The sequence below is a fragment of the Myotis lucifugus genome, unplaced genomic scaffold (assembly GCF_000147115.1).
Source record: "Myotis lucifugus unplaced genomic scaffold, Myoluc2.0 scaffold_1509, whole genome shotgun sequence".
NCBI lineage: Eukaryota > Metazoa > Chordata > Mammalia > Chiroptera > Vespertilionidae > Myotis > Myotis lucifugus.
In genome coordinates this window covers 18,155-34,888 of record NW_005872557.1, presented here as the reverse complement: position 1 = coordinate 34,888, position 16,734 = coordinate 18,155, and the positions used below count along the sequence as shown (strand labels likewise).

The following is a 16,734-nucleotide window of genomic DNA, read 5'->3' as shown; positions in this document are numbered from 1 at the left end:
CTTATTGTACTTTTAAGAATTTAAAAGGTGTCTACAAAAGTATTTAGGGGTTTCTAAAATGTAGTATGGTAGTCAGAAAAAATAACCATTGAAACATCCATTAAGAATCTTTTCATGCCCTAGCTGGTTTGGCTCTGTGGATAGAGCATTGGCCTGTGGACTGAAGGGTTCCGGGTTTGATTCTGGTCAAGGGCACATGCCCAGGTTGTAGGACTCGATCCCCAGTAGGGGGCACATAGGAGGCAGCCGATCAATGATTCCCTCTCATCATTGATGTTTCTCTCTCTCTCTCCTTCTCCCTTCCTCTCTGAGATGAATTTATATATATTTTATTTATGGAGAATTTTCTCCATAAATAAAATAAGGAAAAATTTCTGCTCTCTATTAAGTAACTCTGTGCCAGAGCTCCATTCTGACCATAATTCACAACTTGAGGAGGAGATTCCTTCCCAATCTAGCAACTGCCACTCTACCTGTCTCATCTAAGGGAGAGAAAAAGAAATATATAGTCAGCAGGAGGGGGCCAAGTCTTCAAGAATATAAATCAAGAATGCTGGTGCCATAGAAGTGAGCAGGAGGCTGGGGAAAAAATAAAAGCAAAACTGAAAACTTGCAAGGGTCACATCCTCAAGATACAGGCCCAGTGAAGGACTGAGATTTAATCAGATGACTATTGAAGGCTTTTCTTCCCTCACAAGTTACTACCACAAAAACAGAGCTCCAGTATAATGATTGCAGCAATTGCAGCTGGAAAAGCTGAAAGATGTAGACTTTTTTCTGAGGAGAATGCAAGCCTTATACTTATATAAGGAAAAAATACACTTTAAAACAAAGGCTTTAACAAGAGACCATAAAGGACACTACCTAATGATCAAGGGATCAATTCAACAAGAGAATATAACCGCTGTAAACAGTTACCCACTCAATGTAGGAGCACCTAAATTTATAAAGCAAATTGATAGACATAAAGGGAGACATTGACTGTAATACAGTTATTATAAACAACTGTAACACCCATTGACATCAATGGATTGATTAACCATTCAGACAAAAAGTCAACATGGAAACAGTGGACTTAAATGGCACCTTAGACGAGAATGGATGGAATTGATATTTGTATAGCATTTCATCCTAAAGAAGCAGAATATACATTTTTTTCAGGTACACATGGAACATTTTCCAGGATAGACCATATGTTAGGCCACAAAACAATCTCCATAAATTTAAGAATATTTAAATCATATGAAGCATCTTCTCTGACCATGATGGTATGAAACTAGAAATCAATTACAAGTAGAAAACTGAAAAACACACAAACACATGGAGGCTAAATAACATGCTAGTAAACAATGAATGAGGTTAACAACAAGATCAAGAAAAAAATCAAAAGATACCTTGAGACAAATGAAAATTAAAACACCCTGACCCCAAATAAGACATAGTGAAAAAAGTTCTAAGAGGGAAATTCATAGTGAGACAGACTAACTCTAGAAACAACAAAAATCCCAATCTGACCTTATACCCTAAGGAACTAGAAAAAGAACAACAAACAAAGCACAAAGTGAGTAGAAGGAAGGAAATAATAAAGATCAAAGTGGAAATAAATGAAACAGAGTGTAAAAATTCAAAAGTTAAATAAAATTAAGAGCTGGTTCTTTGAAAAGATTAACAAAATCAGTAAATCTTTAATCAGACTCACCAAGAAAAAAAGAGAGAAGAGCTAAATAAATAATATTAGAAATTAAAGAAAAGTGACAACTGACACTATGAAAATACAACAGATTATAAGAAAACACTCCAAGAAATTATTTGCCAACAAATTGGAAAATCTGCAAGAAGTGGATAAATTCCTAAAAACATATAGTATTCCAAGATTGAATCAAGAAGAAACAAAGTCTGAACAAACTGATAACTACTAACAAAATCAAATCAGTAATCAAACTACCAAGACAAAACAATTCTGAACTGATAGCTTCACAGGTGAATTTTACCAAACAGTCAAAGAATTAACAACTGTTTGTGTGTTTTTTTTTTAACTATTCTATAAAAATTTAAGAGGAGGGAAGGCTCTGAGGTCATTTTAAGGTCAGCAGTATCCTGATTCCAAAACCAGAAAAAGACATTGCAAAAAAAAGAGGATATTTTTGCCCATTATGATGCCAAAAACATAGAAGCCAGAAACCCTTAACAAAATATTGCCAAACTGAATTAAGCAATACATTGAAAAATTATACATCACAATCAAGTGGGATTTATTCTGGGGATTCAAGGTTGATTCAATATTGGCATGTCAATTATTGTGATGTACCACGTATGCATAATCAAGGGTAAAAGTCATACTGTCACATTAATAGATGCACTAAAAGCATCTGACAAAATGTAGCATCCATTTATGGCAAAGTGGGAATAGAGGGAACATACCTCAATACAATAAAACCCACATCTAGCATCATATTCAATGTTGCAAATCTAAAATCATTTTCCTTAAGAACAAGATAAGTTTATCTACTTTCACTATTTTGTTCAATATAGTATTGATATTAAGGCCAGAGCAATCAGAAAAGAAGAAATAATAAAAAGCATCCAACTGGAAAGGAAGAAGTAAAACTGTTAGTTTTTGCAGATGACATGATTCTATATATAGAGAACCCAAAAGATTTCACCAAAAACTAGAAGAACTGATAAATGAACTTAGTAGAATAGTGGGATACAAAATTAATATTTAGACATAGGTTACCAATGAGATCAAGAAAGAAATAAAAAGCTTCCTGATGATAAATGAAAATGAAGTCACAACAACCCCAAATCTCTAGGACACAACAAAAGCAGTCCTGAGAGTGAAGTTAATAGCACTACAGGCCCATCTCAAAAAAACAAACAAACAAACAAACAAAAATCACAAGAAAAATTAATAATAAACTATTTAACCCTACAAGTTAAAGAATTAGAAAAAGGACAACAAGAAAAGCCCAGAGCAAGTAGAAGGAAGGAAATAATAAAGAATAGAGCAGAAATAAATGACATAGAGACTAAAAACACAGTGAAACCAAGAGCTGGTACTTTGAAAAGATAAACAGATTAATGAACCATTAGCCAGACTCATCAAGAAACAAAGAGAGAGGACACAAATAAATAAGATAAACAATAAAAGCTGTGAAGTAATACTGACACCACAATAATACAAAGGATTTAAAAAACAATACTATGAACTATATGCAAATAAGCTGGACAATATAGATGAAATGAACAAATTCCAAGAAAAATACAATCTTTCAAAAGTGAATCAGGAAGAATCAGAAAACCTGAATAGACCAATAACTGTTCATGAAATTGAGCAGTAATAAAAAAAAAAACCTCCTAGCAAATAAAAGCCCTGTTCCGGAAGACTTCACAGGAAAGATGAAACAAACATTCAAAGGAGAATTAACACCTAACTTCCTCAAACTATTCCAAAGTATCCAAGAGGAAGGAACTTCTAAGATTTTCTCTTAGGCTAGCATTCTCCTAATCCCAAAACCAGATAAAAACACTACAAAGAAAGAGAATTAGAGGCCAATATCCCTGATGAACATAGATACTAAAATCATCAACAAAATATTAGCAAATCAGGTCTAGCAATATATTAAAAAGATTATACACCATGACCAAGTGGGATTTGTTTCAGGGATGCAAAGCTGGCATAATATTCGCAAATCAATAAATGTGATACATCGCATAAACAAATTGAAAGACAAAAATTACATGATCATATCAATAGATGCAGAAAAGGCATTCAACAAAACCCAACACCCATTTTTGATGAAAACATTCAGCAAGGTTGGAATAGAGGGATCATACCTCGTCATAATGAAGGCCATATATGACAAACCTACAGTCAGCATCATACTCAATGAGCAAAAACTAAAACTCTTTCCCTGAAGAACAGGAGCAAGACAGGAATGTCCGCTTTCACCACTCCTACTCAACACAGTACTAGCCACAGTGGGAAGTGCTAGCCACAGTGATCAGACAAGAAGAAAACATAAAAAGGCATCCAAATTAGAAAGGAGGAAGTAAAACAGTCATTATTTGCAGAAAACCCTAAAGAACACCAAAATCTACGAGCTTTAATAAATGAATTCGGCAATGTAGCAGGATACAATGTTAACACCCATAAATTGATGGCATTTTTATACACTAATAATGAATTCTCAGAAAGAGAAACTAAACAAATAATCCCATTTATCATTGCAACAAAAAAATTAAGATACATAGGAATAAACTTAACCAAGGAGGCCTGCACTTGGAAAAGTATGGGACATTGGAAAAAGAGATAGAAGAAAATATAAACAAATGGAAGAATATACCATGGTCATAGTTTGGTAGAATCAACATAATTAAAATGTCCATACTACCCAAAGCAAACTACAGACTCACTGCAATCCCCATTAAAATACCAAGGACATATTTCACAGATCTAGAAAAAAATACTTAAAAAATTTATATGGAACCAAAAAAGACCCTGATTAGCTGCATCAACCTTGAGAAAGAAGAATGAAGTTGGAGGGATCACAATACCAGCTATTAAGTGTTACAGCAGTGATGGCAAACCTATGACACACGTGTCAGAGGTGACAGGCGAACTCATTTTTTGGTTGATTTTTCTTTGTTAAATGGCATTTAAATATATAAAATAAATATCAAAAATATAAATCTTTGTTTTACTATGGTTGCAAATATCAAAAAATTTCTATATGTGACACGGCACCAGAGTTAAGTTAGGGTTTTTTAAAATGCTGCCACGCCGAGCTCAAAAGGTTCGCCATCACTGTGTTACAGAGTAGAAAAATTTTTTAGGCCTGCTTAATTACCTAGCCACCTCAGCAGCTTGACAGCCTGTACAAATTTTCTAGGAACTGAGCTCACACACCTGAGCTACGGCCTACAAAGAACAGACAGATCAAAATTAAGAATAGTCCTGACCTTTAAGTTACCCAGAAATGAATAACAGGAGGAGGATGAATAGCTTGGCTAAAACTACGCAATTAGCTTTTGTAACCTGGCTTCTCTTGCTATGGGAACCTGAACACGGATGTAGTTGTCCCCTTTAAATATTGGACTCTGCAGATGGTCGTGGCTGCTTCTCTCTTGGGTTTCCCGAGTGGAGGAGCTTCCACTGGCCAGTCAATAAAGGCTCTCTAAATTTTACTCAGTCTGGAGTTCTGGTCATTCTGTCGCTCGCACTCCACAACATTAAGTTATACTACAAAGCCACTATACTCAAAACAGCCTAGTACTGGCACAAGAACAGGCATATAGATCAATGGAACAGAACAGAACCCCCAGAAATCGACCCTAAGCCACTACATCATAATATTGACATACGGAGGCGAAGGGACGATACAATCGAGTCAAGAAAAGTCTCTCCCCCTCAAATGATGGGTAGGGAAGGTAGGACGTCGATATGCACAAAAAAAAAGAAAAGAAAAGAAAGAACTAGATCACCAACTTACACCATACATAAGAATAAACTCAAAATGGATAAAAGAGTAAAATGTAAGACATGAAACCATGACAATCCTGGAATAAATCATAGGCAGCAAAATCTTAGCTATCTCTTGTAGCAATAATTTTGTGGCTACACCTCCTAGGGCTAAGGAAACTAAGGAGAAATAAACAAATGGGACCTCATCAAAATAAAAAGCTTCTGCACAGCAAAAGAAACCATCAACAAATCAAAAAGGAGCCCACTGTATGGGAGAACATATTTGGCAATATTACATGTGATAAAGGGTTAATATAAAAAATATATTAAAAACTCATACCAGTTAACAAAAGGAAGACTAACAATCTAATTAAAAAATGGGCAAAGGCTCTAAGTAGACATTTCTCCAAAGGGGACACGTAGGTCGCTAAGAGACATAAAAATTGCTCTAAGTCACTGATCATCAGAGAGATGCACATTAAAACTACAATGGGGAATCACTCACACCTTTCAGAATGGCTAACATCAACAGATCAACAAATGGCAAGTGCTGGCGAGGATGTGGAGAAAAGGGAGCTCTACTAGTACACTGCAGCTGGGAATGCAGACCTTTGCAGCCACTATGGGAAACAATATGGACTTTTCTCAAAAAATTAAATACGTAACTGCTATTTGACCCTGTGATCCCACTTCTAGGAATCTATCCTAAGAATCTGAAACACCAATCAGAAAGAAGTCATGCACCCCTATGTTATACAAGTGCAATTTACAATAGCTAAGATATGGAAACAGCTCAAATGTCCATTGGTAAATGAGTGGATATAAAAGCCGTGGTACATTTAAACCATGAAATACTAGGAAGTAGTAAAGAAGAAAAGGATCTCTTACCCTTTGAGATAGCATGGAAGGACCTGGAGAGTATTATGCTAAGTGAAATAAGCTAGTTAGAGAAAGATAAGTATCACATGATTTCACTCATATGTGGAATCTAATGAACTAAATAAACTGATGAACAAAATAGATCCAGAGAGATAGAAGCATGGAACAGACTGTTGAATCTCACAGGGAAGGTGAAGGTGGTTGGGTGGAAGAGGTCAACTAAAGAACTTTCATGCATATATGCATAGCCATGGACACAGACAGTAGGGTGGTGAAGGCCTGAGGCTGTGGGGGGAGGGGTTGGTGGAGGGAAAGGGGTTGGTGGAGGGCGTGGGGGCAAGCTAGAAAGGTCAATTGGAGGCAAAAGGGGACATACATGATACTTTCAATAGTAATTTTTTAAAAAAAATAAATAAAAGGAACATAATTTTTATTTATTTATTAATTTTTTTTTTGAAAGAAAGAGGAAGGGAGAGTAGAGAGAGAAACATTGATTGGCTGCCCCCTTCACGCCCCTTACTGGAGATGAGCCTGCAACCCAGCATGTACTCTGACCAGGAGTCCAAACAGTACTTGGGAAGATGCTCAGCCAACTGAGCCACACTGGCTAGGGCAAAAGGAACATATAATTGTAAACAATACAAACCTAATGAGAGACTTCTTTCAAATTTGTATCTAAAAATGGACTAATATTGAGTGTAGTTACCTGGATTGAAAATATGAAATTGTCTTTAAAGTCACCTCAAAAATAGCAAATGCCTTATACTTTATATTAACTAAGTTAAAACAAATATATAAATTAATGTCACAGTTGTCAAACACTGTCTCATTGACCACACTTAAGAGAGTTCCTCTGAGCCTTGTCTTCTGTCCTGCCTTTGACTAGTCTAGTTCCACTGCAGCACGAATCATGTTAAATCAATTTCCTTTACCCTGGATATCTGATCACCTTAGATATATCATCAAATTCCTTATTCCCCAATCTTATTATCTGATCATCCTGGCCTGCCTTCAGCTAGAATTTTAAGTCAGTTTAGCAAGAATTGCTCTACTCTTGATGTTTCCTCCTAGTATTTTCTCATCTACCGTCCTCACACAGTGATCTTTGGAGATAAATCTCTACTTTCTTTATTGTACTTTGCATTGAGTTTTATTTTTCTCCCTTATTGTGATAGTCTAGACACTTATCAAAGTAATCCTGAATAAAGTCTTCCTTACCACTTTAACAGTTTTCCAAATAATCTTTTCTTAGATAAAGTTCAATTATGTCTATGGCATTAACAAAATAGTCATTTCAATTAATCTTCAATATTCATCATATCATAACATATAGATTTGATATATGCTATCCATTTAATAAACTTTAACTGAAATATAAGATCATTTAGTAAACTGAGGATCTAATTAGACATGTTCCATCTTCATCAACTACTTGGGATTTATTCAAAAGCTTATAATGTTATCTAATTAATAATATGCCAATGAGTAGTTTGTAATAATTTAGTCAAGCTGTACAAAAGTTCTATGTTGAATGTGGGTGTTCTACTCATCAATTATTTTGGGCAGACAACACATGGTAAAAAAATTTCCTGGAAAAAATAATGGTTACAGTCTCTAACTAAAGAACAACATTTTGGGGCATTTCACCATTACAGTTGAAATTTATCCAAAGTGAATTACACATCTCTATGTCCCTTCAAACATAGCAAATAGAAAATGTTATTGATGACTCTGTCCCTCTGTGATAAACATTAGTGACCAGCAGGTCTGGGAAACAAGGATGTCTATAGCAATCTCTTGGGCTCTCTGCAGACATTAATAATGGGCACAACTTTTACGGTCTTCCTGGGTCTATCATCATCTTTTCCGCATTCTTTCTCTTCTGGTATCCTTTGATAGTTTCAGAATTTTTGCTTCTTATAATCTGCTGCTTTACTTCACACATAACTGTCAAATGAATGCACTTCAACTTTTGAGCATTAGTTTGGAGGCTATGTTCCAGGTAGTGAATCTGAAAAAGCTATAAATCTGAAAAGCAGAGTAAGGCATTGCAAGCCCTCATTATGAGAATCATAAATGACATCTTACAAATCAGTTTACAACCTTTCATTTATAAATGTTGGTAACAGTTTTGATCAGTACATCAATCAATGGTGAAGAAGAAGCCTCAAGTTCAGTTCCTTTTTTCTTTTTTAAGAAAATGCATACTCCCAAATGTTTTGGAAAATTAATATTTTATTTTTCATAGAAATTTTTGCAATGTGTGCAGTATTTACCTGACCACTTTTGGAAGAAATTTTATTTTGAAAGTTTATCACTCATTTTATTATTCTGTTAGTATTTAATGCTGACCGATCCTTGAACTCTGGGTGACTATGGTCAATGCATCTAGTTCATATATTAAAAGATTTTTAAAGTGACATTTATATTCTCTAAATAGTGCTACTGATTAAACTGGATCATTTATTGAGCTGTATATTATTAGGTCTCACATAATCAGGATTAACATGCTGCATTGGTTTTTGAGTTTAGATAGTTATTTCACATATTATTTTTTTCTTAAAAGTGGCTGGTGTTTGCAGAAGAAAGTTGTGCTCCCTAATGACTATAACAACAACTCATAATCAATACTTTCAACAGTAAAGAATTAAAAAAATAAAGCAATTATAGTGATAACAAAGTTCATGATAAAAATTCCACAATGTTTTTGAAGAAAAAGGGGGTACTGAATTACTCCTGATAGGACTTGAGAGAGAGTGAGAATCAATTTAAAATGTGTGATACCAGACTAATAGAAATTCAAGTGAGAAAGTAGAGGAAAAACTTATTAGTGAAATACGCAAGAAAATATTTTGGCTTCAAGTACCTTAGGATTTACTTGGAGAGAACATATACAAATGAAGATGATAATTATCAGACACAGTCAATCTGGATAATTAGAAATATGAGAAAATATTTTACAAGAGAAATAAAATATGACCTAATTCTTAAAACCACCACATGTTATGTAGGTGACAACAGTTGTTTTTTTAATTCTTTTTTTAAAATATATTTTTATTGATTTCAGAGAGGGAGGGAGAGGGAGAGAGAGATAGAAGTACCAATGATGAGAGAGAATCATTGATCGGCTGCCTCCTGCACTCCCCCTACTGGGGATCGAGCCCACAACCCAGGCATGTGCCCTTGCTGAAATCAACCTAGGACCCTTCTGTCAGGAGGCTAACTCTCTGTCCACGGAGCCAAACCGGCTCAGAGATTTTAGTTCTTTATTAATGCTTCATCCCAAGTAGTTTGTATTATTGATGAGTGTCAAAGGTATCTAATGACTAAAGAGAATTGCTCATCTTAAGTATTTGATACAAATTAGAATTTTAAACATATTCATAACTTCAGTAGACAAACAGAAAATGTAGCAGAAGATATTTAAATAATATGAATATATTCAAAGCAATGTATTTTTACTGCAAAAACCATAGAAATCTAGGAACACCTAAAGTATAATATATGCCTACAGATTTTGACATTAGACAAGATTCAAGTAAATTTTTCAACTTATAACTAGAAGAAAAAATTAAAGGATTAACTTTAAAACATTAATAACAAATACATAGTTGTAAATTGGGTATTAATAAAAAATAAAATAACTACTTGCCTATGAAGTAGAATTTGAATGTGAAATAGATTTGTTCAAAAGGCCTGGGTATAACGAATGCAAACTGTTATAAAATGTCCTGCTTAAAAAGAAAGGACCCAAAAAGTAATGGAAAGGTATTTTAGAAGTTATCTACTTCAAATTCCTCCAAATGCAAGGCTCCACACACGAAAGACTATCATTTTAAAGGTACTTCCTTGAAAGGTAGTCCGCATCCTGCTCGACTGTTCTGGAAGTCATTTCTGTGTCTCTGTAATCCCAACCATTGGTGTGGGGCAGGTGAGAGCAGCACAACGCACGTCTCCTCTGCCTCTGTACGCTGCTCATTCACTCACTCATCCGTTCATTCACTCACACATACCTAATAGCCAAACCTTCTATCAGATCCTGAATTTAGACATGGATATTAAAAATGTCTGCTCCTGGAACGTGAGGAAGAAAAACAGCCAGTTTGATCAATGCTCTAAAGAAGCGGTTCTCAACCTGTGGGTCGCGACCCCTTTGGCGGTCGAATGACCCTTTCACAGGGGTTGTCTGAGACCATTCTGCATATCAGATATTTACATTACAATTCATAACAGTAGCAACATTACGGTTATGAAATAGCAACGAAAATAATTTTTTGGTTGGGTCACAACATGAGGAACTGTATTTAAAGGGCCAGAAGGTTGAGAACCACCGCTCTAAAGGAAGTATATCCAGAGTTGTTACAGAGGCTAATGAAAGGACGCTTGCTCTCACCAGTGGGGTTGGGTGTCAAGAGAATCTTCAAAGAGGAAAAGGCCTCTGGAAAGGCCAGCTGTTTCTGGTACAGACAGGAGTGTGGAGGACTAACATAGAAGGAGAGCATGAGGAAAAGGAGATCAGCGTTTGCATGCAGACTGGCCTGACATTCAAATGTATAAAGAAGACGGTTATTACACCCACCCACTCTCCCTTTCCAGGCTAAACAGACCGATCCTCAAGTGGCTCTTTTAAATATTACTATTTATTATGTATTTTTGTTCCCTGATACCTTTGTTAACTTGCTCTGTGGAAGTTTAATTGATCAAAAAAATAAAATCAGTGGTGTTTAAACAGGACAAAATACTCTGCCTATCCAGAGAGCTTTCAGTTTATCTTTGTAAAAGGCTTTAACTATTTTTTTAAAAAACCTAAGTCGGGGAAGCAATTGAGCTAACATACTAAGCCTGGGACACCATAAAGTACAAATATCCCATCATATTTTGTTTCTGGTTATGTAGATATTACTCTTAAAACTTAGTGGTGTTTTCAATGGAGATACAATAATGTAAACTGTGATTAGGGGGATGAAAATTCTTAAAACCTGATTGAACCACATGTAAATGATATGCCACTTTTGACATGAATCTCTTAACGTCATTCTATAGGGGCAAGGTTGAGCAGATATTTAGCAGCATGCATCTATTATTTTACTGCATTTTTTCACCTGGTACATATCAACCATCTGGCGAGCAGAAGAGAACTCTATGAATCTGTTTCTGTTTGCTGTATTTTTCTTATGGTGAAACATAAAGACATAAAGAAATAGTAGGTAGTTAAGAAAAGAGAGGGAAGGGGGATGAGAAAACCCATGCTCTAGTGATAAGTAACTTCCAAATAGCTGAGTTAGTTACTGGGAATTTATACCAGCATTAGCGACAGGTCATTTAACTTTATTCTTTTTTTTTTTTTTTTTTAAATATATTTTATTGATTTTTTACAGAGAGGAAGGGAGAGGGATAGAGAGTTAGAAACATCGATGAGAGAGAAACATCGATCAGCTGCCTCCTGCACATCTCCCACTGGGGATGTGCCCGCAACCCAGGTACATGCCCTTGACCGGAATCGAACCCGGGACCCTTGAGTCCGCAGGCCGACGCTCTATCCACTGAGCCAAACCGGTTTCGGCATTAACTTTATTCTTTTAAAAAAAAATACATATATGCCGTAGACCAATTCCAGCATGTCATAATTTTAAGAGTTTCATCAAAAGGTTGATGAAACTTGGGGACTCAACAGGGTTGAGTCACACATGTAGTCACCTGTTGGGAATGGCTAAAGGCATTTCCCCAAACCTGAATAGGAAACTGATTGTGGCTGCCAGACAGTTAAAGGGCATCTTAATCTACATGTTATTGCCTCCTACTGGCCAAACACCTGAACAGCCCTAGGCTAATTCCCCCAAATTGACAATGCTTCTGTACCCTTTGAAACCTTACCCTTTGAAGTGTATTATCTCCACCTTGCCTTAGGACAAATTGTGTTAATTAAAGCAAGGGTCCTAGACAAGGGGGGGGGATCTTCAGTTCCTTTAGCTGAAGGTCCTCTGACCCCCAATGCCTTTCAAAATTATATCTCGTCTCTGGACTCTTTATTAGTTTCTGGATTCCTATGTCATCTACACACAGCCCCTTTTCCAGATTCCTGAACCCTTCTTGATGCTGGGACAAGAACCCTAGTGTATATATATACTTATCAGCACAGAAGTCTTTTATTTTTTTCCCCATTTTTCATGCCATGAATCCATAGGGAATGGGTTCCAGCACTTCAGGCTCCTTTCCATTGATTCTCACAAAGTGTGCTTCTCTGGGTGGAGCAGGCTGATGCTTCAGTTGAACCCAGGTACCTATCTCTTTGGCTTCCTCCTTTTTCTGATTATTTTCCTTCACACATTTCAGGAAGCTATCTCGGCTCTTAGAGTGCTTAATATGCTCAATATGTACATTAGTTCTCCTGGCAAGAATCTTGCCCTTGACTTGCTTGTTCACAATAATGCCCACGGCATGCTGAATGACCTTGTAGACTCTTCCAGTTTTGCCATGGTAACATTTGTGGGGCGTTCCTTTTTGAACAGCGCCCATTCCCCTGATGTCCACAATATCACCTTTCTTGTAGATTTGCATGTGTATGGTCAAAGGAACAACTCCATGTTTTCTAAAAGGCCCAGAGAACATATAGCGGTGCCTCTCCTTTTTCCCTTTGTGTTAGTCATTTTGGCGAATTACTAAAAGATGGAGGTTCCCGCCGAAAGGCTTAATATATATTTTTTATTTATTTCAGAGAGGAAAGGAGAGGGAGAGAGCATGGAAACATCAGTGATGAGGGAGAATCCTTGATCAGCTGCCTCCTGCATGCCCCCTACTGGGGATTGACCCTGGAACCCAGGCATGTGCCCTGCCGGGAAATTGAACCATGATCTCCTGGTTTATGGGCCAACATTCAACCACTGAACTACACTGGCTGGGCTAACTTTATTTTTGATCACATTGGGAAATAAAAGAAGGTAGAGTCCTTGAATGCAGGGGTTTATAATAAACTCAAAGTTGACCATTAGCTTCTGGCTGTTTAAGATTTCATCTGCATGCCTCTTTCATAGCAAAGTCAAAGTAGATATTTGAGTAGACTTTGGACCTATATCAGATAATTTTTTTCCTCCTTGCTAAACAGAGAAAGCTTACATTTCTCTATATAAGAAAAAAAATCACTAGCATAGCATGATTCTCAAAACACATGTTTTCCGTGTCCCTCATTTTGTAGTTAATATTGTATCAGAAATCAGTGTATCCTAGTGGTTAGGAGCAAGGTCCCAAATGCTTCTTAGATTTATACATTATGTTTGCTACTTAGTGCCTGTGAGGACATACCTTAAGCACATTGCTTAATCTGTGTTGGTTCCAGCTATAGATTTGAAAAAATAATAATTTCCAATTTATTGAGTTGTTACCATCTGATTAGGTATGTGAAGCAGATAAAACTCTCCTTGGCACACATAGATGTTCAATAACTTGGAAGTGTTATTGTATACTGACTGGATTGACTATTTTACTTCTGCTGTGTTTACCTTTTCTTCCTAACTGGGTCCATGGCTGCCATGGAAAAGGACAGTGGTGGTAATACGGCTTCAGCACATGTGTACATAGAGTTCCCATCAGTTGGGCTGGCCTGGAACTTTGCTTGCTAATCATCACAAACAAAAATAAAATTACAGTCTGATTGTGTGAATGAATTGTTTGTTACCTGCCCGATGGAGTCCCACTTGTCTATTTCAGCTTTCATAGTCTGTGCTTTTGGTATCATGTTTAAAAAGTCGTTTCAAGACCAATGTCAAGAATCTTTTCCCCTGTGTTTTCCTCCAGGAATTTTACAGTTTCAGGTCTTAAACTTTTAAGTTTTAATTCACTCTGAGTTGATTTTTCTGTACGGTGTAAGAGAGATAAAGTTCCAATTTCATTATTTTGCCTGTGAACATCTCATTTTCTCAGCACCAGTTGTTGAAGAGATTCTATCCCCTCCCCATCGTGTATGCTTGGAGCCTTGTTAAAGTTAGTTGACTATATATGTATGGCTTTACTTTAGGGCTCTATATGCTATACCATTGGTATATTTGTCTGTCTTTATCCCAGTACCCTACTTTTGAATCACTGTAACTTTGTAATATATTTTGAAATCAGGAAGTGTGATGTCTTTGCTTTGTTCATTTTCAAGATTATTTTGGCTGTTCAAGGTCTTGTGTGCCTCATATTTTTTAGGTCAGAGTAAATAAATAAATTATTTGGAAGGATTCTGCACTAGAATACTTTATCCCCCATTTACTAGTATAAATAAATAAACAAATAAGTTCAGTCATTTATTTTTGTCAGTGTGAACTCACAAATATTTATCACAAAATTTCAGCTATAATCCAGCACTGCTTTATTTATTTTTGTTGCTCAAATTGTGTCAGTATTGGCTATTGCCGAAAGGACACCTCCCCTGTGTCCTTAGATATATTCCCACCATCGTGTTTGTTTATTTTGTTTTGTGTTTAGAACTTCATTATTTTCTGGCCTTATAAGACACTCCAGAAGCACCAGCCTTAGCTTTTATATTTCGTTCCCTCATCCTGGAATCTGCCATTTATCCAAAGATTCACTGGTTCCCTTTATTGGAGAATAGTTTTGGAAACCAAGAAGATCTGGGCACTAGGTGTGCTTGTTGTAACATGTCAAGTTGTTATAACATATTACAATGCATGTAAATTTCTCAATGTGAAAGCTATTATTTCTACAAAAATTAAGCATAGATGTAAACTGAATTTATACCCTTATATTCAAATTTCTTTTCAATAATGTAAAGCCCAAGTTTTCGAAAAAACTGAACAGTATCTTCCTTATGAAAGAAATATCAATATTGCAAATAGTTATAATGTTATTAATAACATTTTTTACTAAGAAATTTAGTGAGGAAAATTCTATACCATTAAAAACAGGAAATGAAAAATTTTAAAACATTTTATTACTACACTTTAAATTTCTATTTTATATATTTTATAATGTGTCCAATATAGTATAGTTATATCTCTGTGGGAGTTAAAAATAAATGTTTAGATACTGACCTTTTATACTAATTTTATACATTAGGATTCATGGTGAATAATTTTTATCATCTTTTTTATTTTTCACCCTTTCCTTTGGAGATATTGCTGACAGTGTTACTTCAGATATAGACTAGATAGAAATGTTTCAAACTTTAATGGGAATAAGAATCCACTGGAATGCTTGTTTAAAAAATCCAGATTCTGATTTAGTGTGTGTATGTTTTCTATTGTTTTTATATTTAATTTATATTTTTTGTCTAGAATTTTACTTGCATTCTTCTAATTTTAATTTCCATTTGTGCTTCCCATCTGTTCATACAAATTGTACATCTTTTCTACAGGGTCTTTATGTTAATTATAATTATTTTGAGCTCCCTATATGGTAGGATCTGGATTCGCAGTGCAGGCAGCCCCTGAGTCCCTATATCTCTGTAATTGAGATTTTTCAGTTTCCCTTACTGGTAGGAGTTACCTTGTGGTCTGAAGAAGGATTAGTTTCACCTCCGTTTCTCATTGGTGGAGGCTATGTTACTCCTCCTTCTCCTAGGTGCAGGGGATCTTGACATTCATCTCAGGGATAAGACATTGGTTTCCCTTTCCACGGCAGCTAAAAGCTTTTATCCCGTAAGAGTAATAATCCAGGCGGGCTTTTTGTAGGACTTTACACATTTCCTGAAGTAGTGACCATTTCCCCACCCACCCAACGTGCACCGCTGATAGAGACTTTATTCAGTACCCACCTCACCTACATTCTTGCTCCTGAACATTCAAGATGTTCTGTGGAGAAGAGCCTGCAATTGAGTTAAAAGTTACCCTATTTGTGTACAAGTCCAAGGGTTTGTATACTGTCCCCCTCAATCCATGCTCAACTTTTAACCATTTAGCAACAACATATAGTAAAGCTGAATTGTTAACTCCTGGCATGATGGCCTGATCTTCGTCCCATGCCTAGTTAAATATGAGTCTCTGTCCATGTGCCATCCTCACTTTGAGGTGTTTGTGTTTCCTTAAATTTTAAGCAAAGTGGTTGATCTCCATCTCAGCTCTCAGACATTTTCAAGAACTGTTATGATTTTATACATTATCCAGATTTTTCTTGTTACACTGATATTTCCTACACTCTTTATTTTAAGTGGAAGCTAGATGTTTGTGCCTAGCTTTTGTTATTATTTTGTCTCTGTCTTTCAAAGTCCATTGCAACCCTGTGTCTATATCACCATTGTGTCTACTTCAAACACTCGGGAATCCATTCTAAATTTAGAGTGTGAGTGATGTCATTGTAATAACCTGGTTATTATTTAACAGGAAAGAAGGAAGGGGAAGAGTAGATAGAGGCATGCCATTTAGACAGATTTGCCAAAAAGCTGCATTTGGCATTGT

General features: G+C 36.0%; 1 pseudogene; it reads right to left on the bottom strand.

The window, feature by feature from the left end:
* Positions 1-12,508: 12,508 nt before the first annotated feature.
* On the bottom strand, positions 12,509-12,998 carry LOC102442966 (annotated as a pseudogene).
* Between the last annotated feature and the right edge of the window lie 3,736 nt (positions 12,999-16,734).